Source organism: Musa acuminata, chromosome BXJ2-4 (genome assembly GCF_036884655.1).
Source record: "Musa acuminata AAA Group cultivar baxijiao chromosome BXJ2-4, Cavendish_Baxijiao_AAA, whole genome shotgun sequence".
Classification (NCBI taxonomy): Eukaryota; Viridiplantae; Streptophyta; class Magnoliopsida; order Zingiberales; family Musaceae; genus Musa; species Musa acuminata.
The window spans coordinates 14843676-14851081 of record NC_088341.1 but is presented as its reverse complement, the minus strand read 5'-3'; positions in this window follow the sequence as shown (position 1 = coordinate 14851081).

Below are 7406 nucleotides of genomic sequence, written 5' to 3'. Positions count from 1 at the left end.
ATATCATGAACCGAGTAAAGGCATGAACAATTATCGCACTTATGCTCAAAATTTGCTTATATTGTTCTCCTGGTATCACAACTACCATGCTTTTTGTTGATGACAAAGGGGGAGAAATATATGAATTGATGCTATAAACACTGATGCTATGATTATGCCATGCTTGCATCACCGAGAAATATATGAATTGATGCTATAAACACTGATGCTATGATTATGCCATGCTTGCATCACCAAGAGATATATGAATAGATGCTGTGATTGCTATAATTTTCATTATGCTTTATTTGTATCGTGTCAAGATATCAAACAAAAAACTTGCATGGTAATTTTACGAGTTGATATCTTACCATGTGATGAAATGCAATACTTGCTAAAATATTTGAAATGTGCACATCATGTAATGATATCAAAATCTTACTTCGCAGTTTTACATGTTGATATCTTACAATATGATGAATTGCTACTATTACCATCATTCAAACTTGTAATGTAAAATTTGAAAATGAATGTCAAGCCTTGACATCATCTTCAGAGAGATACATCATGATGGGAATCATGATGGGAGTATTGATAAGTTCAAATGATTTTAACTTATCAATATGTCTCTTGAATTCTTAGGTTTTTAATTCAAGAATGACTTATCTCAAATATGGCATATAGATAGGGGGAGTTAAGGTTAACTCCATTATCAATTGATTGTCATTATCAAAAAGGGGGAGATTGTTGAATCTCGGATTTTGATGATGAAGTCAATTGTCATTTGTTATCTAATCTATATGTTGAGATAAGTGTGTAGGATAAACTACGATGAAAGTAAGACATGCAGCAAGAGTTACGCCGAAGTCAAGACAATGATCACGTTGGGAGTTCGAGAGTTCGACGGCAGTTCAGACAGTCGTCGGAGGTTCTACGGGAACAAATCCAAGAAGTCCATAAGCTTGCCAAAGAAGCTCGTCGGAACTCACCAAGTGAATCGTCGCAAGTCTAAGAGTTTGCCGGAAGTCTGTAGGAGCATCACTGAGGGTTCATCAGATGATCGACGGAAGTTCGTCGGAAGCTCGCCGGAAGAAGCGATTTACGCACCGGAGCAAGTTGCATAAATTGTCTTAGGAAATATTGTAGTTAGCGCAATGATTAAGTTGGAAATGGGAGGTGATCCCATTAACTTAATCTTGGGGCAATTGGGCCCCTGAAAAACCCAAATTGGGCCGAATGGATCAACCCATTCGGACCCTGATTTCTGCTGGGATGTGCAACCGCCCATGCTAGGAGGTGGCACCGCCTGGGCTAAGTCTCCGAGCGAGACTGGGCGGTGCAACCGCCCCAGCCAGGAGGTGGCACCGCCTGGGCTCAGTCTCCGAGCGAGACTGGGCGGTGCAACCTCCCTTGACAAGAGGTAGCACCGCTTGAGCTCGGTCTTCGAGCTCTGGAAGGAGGTGCAACCGCCCCTGACAAGAGGTAGCACCGCCCAGAGGCCAAGTCTTCGAGCTTTGCCAGGCGGTGCAACCGCCTCAGTCAAGAGGTGCAACCGCCTGATCCCGGAATTCCGGGAATTGACAGTTTTGAGCTCCAAATTTGAACTTGGTTGGGGCCTATAAATACCCCACCCATTCAGCACTGAAAGGGCATGAACTTATACCGAAATCTTAATCTTTTTCTATGATTCTTAGAGCTCAAAATTGTTGTAAAGGCCAAAAGTTCTTCTCCCTCTTTTCTTCCAAGTTCTGAGTTGTAAGGAGAGGAGAGAAAATTCTGTAAGGGTTGTCTCCTACGCCCGTCAAAAGGAGTGAAACTGTAAAAGGGTGGTTGGCCTGCGCCTATTGAAGGAAGGCCTATAGTTGACGTCGGTGACCTCGTCGGTGGAGGAAGCCAAAAGTGGAGTAGGTCAAGATTGATCGAACCACTCTAAATCTCGGTTTGCATTTACTTTGAGCATCTTATCTTTACTACAAACCTCCTCAATAGCTTACTACCTTCTGTGTTTTTACGAACGTGTTTCAAAGTTTAGTGCTTTCCGAATCAGGGTTTAAGACGCAAATCAGTTTTATCATACGAACATCGTATTTCAGTTTACGCTTACGTTCTGATTTCCATTATAACTGCAAACTGCCTTTATATCTTTGCTTTAACTGCATCTCACCTTATCTCAAGTTAAAGTGGTTTACGAATCAGCTTTTATATCAAAATCGCTTTTATCGTATGAACGTCGTATTTCAGTTGGCGCTTATATTCTGATTTCCATCATAACTGCAAATTACGTTTATATCTTTGCTGCATCTCTCCTAGTCAAAAGTTGAAGTGATTTACGAATCAGCTTTCTTACCAAAATCACTTTTATCAAACGAACGCAGTTTTCGATTTTAATCGTAGAAAGTTTTTCGCTGCACTAATTCACCCCCCCCCCCCTCTTAGTGCTCTTGATCCTAACAGACCAACCTTTCAGATATGCTTATTTGGCCCCATGACAATGGTAAATTTAGTGTCACATCTGCATGGAATTAAATCAGGCAAAGAAATAATAAGTGGATCCCAAGCAGTTGGACATGGGATCGACCGGGATCACAGAGACATTCCTTATGTACATGACAGGCCCTTCTTAATAAACTACCTACAATATATAATATGAAGAGAAGAGGTATCTATCATGTTAACCGATGCTCCCTTTGTATACAATAAGAAGAAATTGTTGACCACCTCTATTTTGCTTGTGACTATACTAAATGGATATGGAAGGAGATTCTCCAGTGATTTGAACTCAATAGGCTGCTGCAACTAAACTTGCATAAGGAATTAGGAGATCTCATAAAATGTTTCTCAGGAAAAGGGGCTCTTACTCAATTGGCAAAGGTTACTTTCAAATGTGCTATTTGGTGGATGTGAAAAGCGAGATGTAGTAAAATCTTTGAGTGCCAACACACAAACAATGATCAGCTCTTGACTGAGATTATTAGAGACTCAAGATCATGCATGGAGCATGATCTCAAAATGGAGCACTTTACACAAAAAGAAAAATATATTTTTGTCAAATTTAATTTTGCTATTAGCTAAATATCTTGGGCATGATGTTAAATGCTGTACCCACAAGTAGTCTTGGCATGTCTAGACATGTTGGCTATAGTTACGAGATAAAGTCTATAACATGTTTAGTCATAACTATCGCATGTGTATTCAATGAGTTACCTGACTTCGTCTATGAGATAGACAAAGCTATTTGTAGAAACATTACACATAATCAATTCACTTTTACTTACAAAAAAAAAATCTTAATTCATAGAAAATCTCAAGTTATAAATCTCGAAAAATCAAGATAAAGCTCATTCAAATTTGAATCGTCAAATCAAAATCATTTTCAATAGTTAAAAAAAAAAGGACATAGATAGATTCATTAATCTCTCCTTTTTAGAATCAATAAAATAGAGAAAATTTTCAAGGAGAAAGCTTTCCTCTTTTTAGTTTGTTTCATACAAGCATGCCTTTGTCCTTTTTATGCCAAATAAAGAAATATATATATCGTAATCGTTTAGGATCGAAAAATAAATTTCGTCATAAAAACCATCAAGATCAATAAACCATAAATTACTTAAAAATCATCATGCATAATTTCGAAATTTATTAAGCGTGATCATTATGCATGACATAAAAACATGGTTTCAAAATATTCAATATTTTCATTACATAATTACATCATTATGCATCATCGAAATTGATTTCAAAAAGTATTTTCCATCAATATCATTTTGTTTATTATAGTCATGCATTTTTCTTTTTAGGTGAATCAACTTTTCATGCTTAGTTTTCCATACAAAAGCCATGCATCATCATTAAGCATGATATCAAACTTCTTAATATTTTCATTATGACATCAAGCATGGTTTCAATCAAAATAAAAAATTATCAAGATACACATTTTTTATTTTTGAAAAAACATACATAGGATCATTGGATTTAAATCTAACATTTTATTCCATTAACATAAAATATATAATTTTCATTATCATTTTCAAAATTACTAGCATGATCATATTTTCATTTTTAAACATGCAATTTTCATGAAAAATATTATTCTAAACTAAATTAAAAATAACTCATGAAAAGCATCATGTAATTTTGAAATAAACTAAGGGCATTTTGATTACCTCATCGTCGAAAGCCATTAAGGCGTAGTTTGCCACCTCGCCTTTATTGATTTTCTCCTCGTCTTCGGATGAGCTTGATTCGTCCAAGATTGCTTCTTTCTTCTTGCGTTCATAGCAAGTAGTTACGTTCTTTTTGTTCTTTAATTTTTGTTTAATGAACTTTTTAAATTTCATAGTGAGGAGTTCATGTTCGCCATCACTTAAGCTTATGCTCGAGTGGTCTTCGATTGTTCTTAGTCAGAAATCCTTCCTATACGATGGAAGGTGGTTCTCAAGTTCTTTATGTGCATTGCACATCATTTCATAGGTCATTAGAGACCCGATAAGTTCTTCGATCAAAAAAGTATTCAGATTTTTTGATTCTTGAATAGCCGTTATTTTCGAATACCAATTTTTAGAAAGTGATCGTAAAACTTTACTAGTAAGTTCAAAATTCGAAAAAGTTTTACAAAGAGCTTTTAAACAATTGGCGAAATCCGTAAAACGGGTGTATATGTTTCCAATAGTCTCGCTTGGTTTCATCTGAAATAGTTCAAAATCATACATCAAAAAGTTAATTTTCGAATCTTTTTTTTTTTGGTAAGTAAAAGTAAATTGATTGTTGTAAAGTTTCTACAAATTGCTTTATCTATACAAGTCATAGACAAAGCCAAGTAACTCATTCAATGCACATGCGGTAGTTATGATTATACATGTTATAGACTATAACTCCTAACTATAGCCAACAAGTAAAATGCATGTCCAGATATGTCAAGACTATCTGTGGGTATAGTATTTAACATCATTCCCAAGATCTTTAGTTAATAGCAAAATTAAATTTGATAAAAATATCTTTTTCTCTTCGGGTAATGTGCTCCAATTTGAGATCGTGCTCCATACAGGATCTTGAGTCTCTAATAATCTCTGTCAAGAGTTGAGCATTGTTTGTGTATTGACATTCAAATATTCTGCTACATCTCTCCTTCCACGTCCACCAAATAGCGCATCTGAAAGTAACCTTTCCCAGTTGTGTGAGAGGCCTTTTTCTTGAGAAACATTGCATGAGGTCACCTAGTTTTTGATGTAAGTTTGGTTGCGGTAGTCTATTGAGTTCAAATCGCTGGAGAATCTCCTTCCATATCCATTTAGTATAGTCATAAGCAAAATAGAGTTGGTCAATAGTTTCTTCTTGTTGCATACAAAGGGAGCATCGGTTAACATGGTAGATACCTCTTCTCTTCATATTGTCTATTGTAGGTAGTTTATTGAGAAGTGCTTGCCATGTACATAGGGAATGTCTTTGTGATCCCGATCGATCCCATGTCCAACTGCTTGGGATCCACTTTTTATTTCTTTGCCTAATTTGATTCCATGCGGATGTGGCACTAAATTTCCTGATTGGAATAGTTGTGATAGTCGGCCAAAGTGATAACATTTCGGGAGAAATAGGATTAGGGAGACACCAGGTACCATTAGCAATGAACTCGGAAACCTTCCAATCTTTGGGAGCCCTAAGGTCTTTTCGTATTCTGTCACCATATAATTGAAATATACTCTTTTCATTTACCCAAAGATCATACCACATATTAGTATTAGTTCCAAAAGAGATTGCATAAGAAATGTGTTTGATTAGCCAATTCCTTGTGTTTAAAATCCCTTTCCAAGCTGTAGAGTGGTATGTTCTTATTGATATTTCCTAGATTGATTCCTTTGAAAGATACCTAGCAGAAACCTAAACTTACCATAAGGAATATTTGTTTTGCAAAAGATCCCACAATTGCTGTACCAAACATGCTTTATTCCAATCTTTAATATTTCTCAAGTTTAGGCCCCCTTCATCTTTCGGTTTACAGATGCTGTCCCAATTTATCATATGCATTACCTTTTCATTTATACCATTTCAGAATAAATTCATTAATAACCATTCAATATCTTGGAGAAGTCGCAAAAGAAATGCATTAGACCAATATAAGGAATAAGAGTACAACATGTTGAATCTCAGATTTTGATGATGAAGTCAATTGTCATTTGTTATCTAATCTATATGTTGAGATAAGTGTTCAGGATTAACTACGATGAAAGTAAGACATGCAGCAGGAGTTACACCGGAGTCAAGACAATGATCACGTTGGGAGTTCGAGAGTTCGACGGAAGTTCGGACAGTCGTCGGAGGTTCTGCAGGAACAAATTCGAGAAGTCCATAAGCTTGCCAAAGAAGCTCGTCGGAACTCGCCAAGTGAATCGTCGAAAGTCTAGGAGTTTGCCGGAAGTCCGCAGGAGCATCACCGAGGGTTCATCGGATGATCGACGGAAGTTCGTCGGAAGCTCGCCGGAAGAAGCGATTGACGCACCGGAGCAAGTTGCAGTAAATGTCTTAGGAAAAATCGTAGTTAGCACAATGATTATGTTGGAAATGGGAGGTGATCCCATTAACTTAATCTTGGGGCAATTGGGCCCCTGAAAAACCCAAATTGGGCCGAATGGATCAACCCATTCGGACCCTGATTTCTGCCAAGCGGTTGAACCGCCCAAGGCAGGAGGTTGCACCGCCTGGGCTCAGTCTCTGAGCGAGACTGGGAGGTGCAACCGCTCCAGCCAGGCGGTGGCACCGCCTGGGCTTAGTCTCCGAGCGAGACTGGGCGGTGCAACCTCTCGTGACAGGAGGTGGCACCGCTTGAGCTCGGTCTTCGAGCTCTGTCAGGCGGTGCAACCGCCTCAGTCAGGAGGTGCAACCGCCTGAGCTCGGTCTTCGAGCTCTGTCAGGAGGTGCAACCACCCCTGACAAGAGGTAGCACCGCCCAGAGGCTCAGTCTTCGAGCTCTGCTAGGCGGTGCAACCGCCCCAGTCAGGAGGTGCAGCCGCTTGATCCTGGAATTCCGGGAATTGACAGTTTTGAGCTCCAAATTTGAACTGGGTTGGGGCCTATAAATATCCCACCCATTCAGCACTGAAAGGGTATGAACTTACACCGAAATCTTGATCCTTTTCTATGATTCTTAGAGCTCAAAATTGTTGTAAAGGCCAAAAGTTCTTCTCTCTCTGTTCTTCCAAGTTCTGAGTTGTAAAGAGAGGAGAGAAAATTCTGTAAGGCTTGTCTCCTAAGCCCGTCAAAAGGAGTGAAACTGTAAAAGGGTGGTTGGCCTTCGCCTATTGAAGGAAGGCCTCTAGTTGACGTCGGTGACCTCGTCGGTGGAGGAAGCCAAAAGTGGAGTAGGTCAAGATTGATCGAACCAATCTAAATCTCGGTTTGCATTTACTTTAAGCATATTATCTTTACTGCAAACCTCC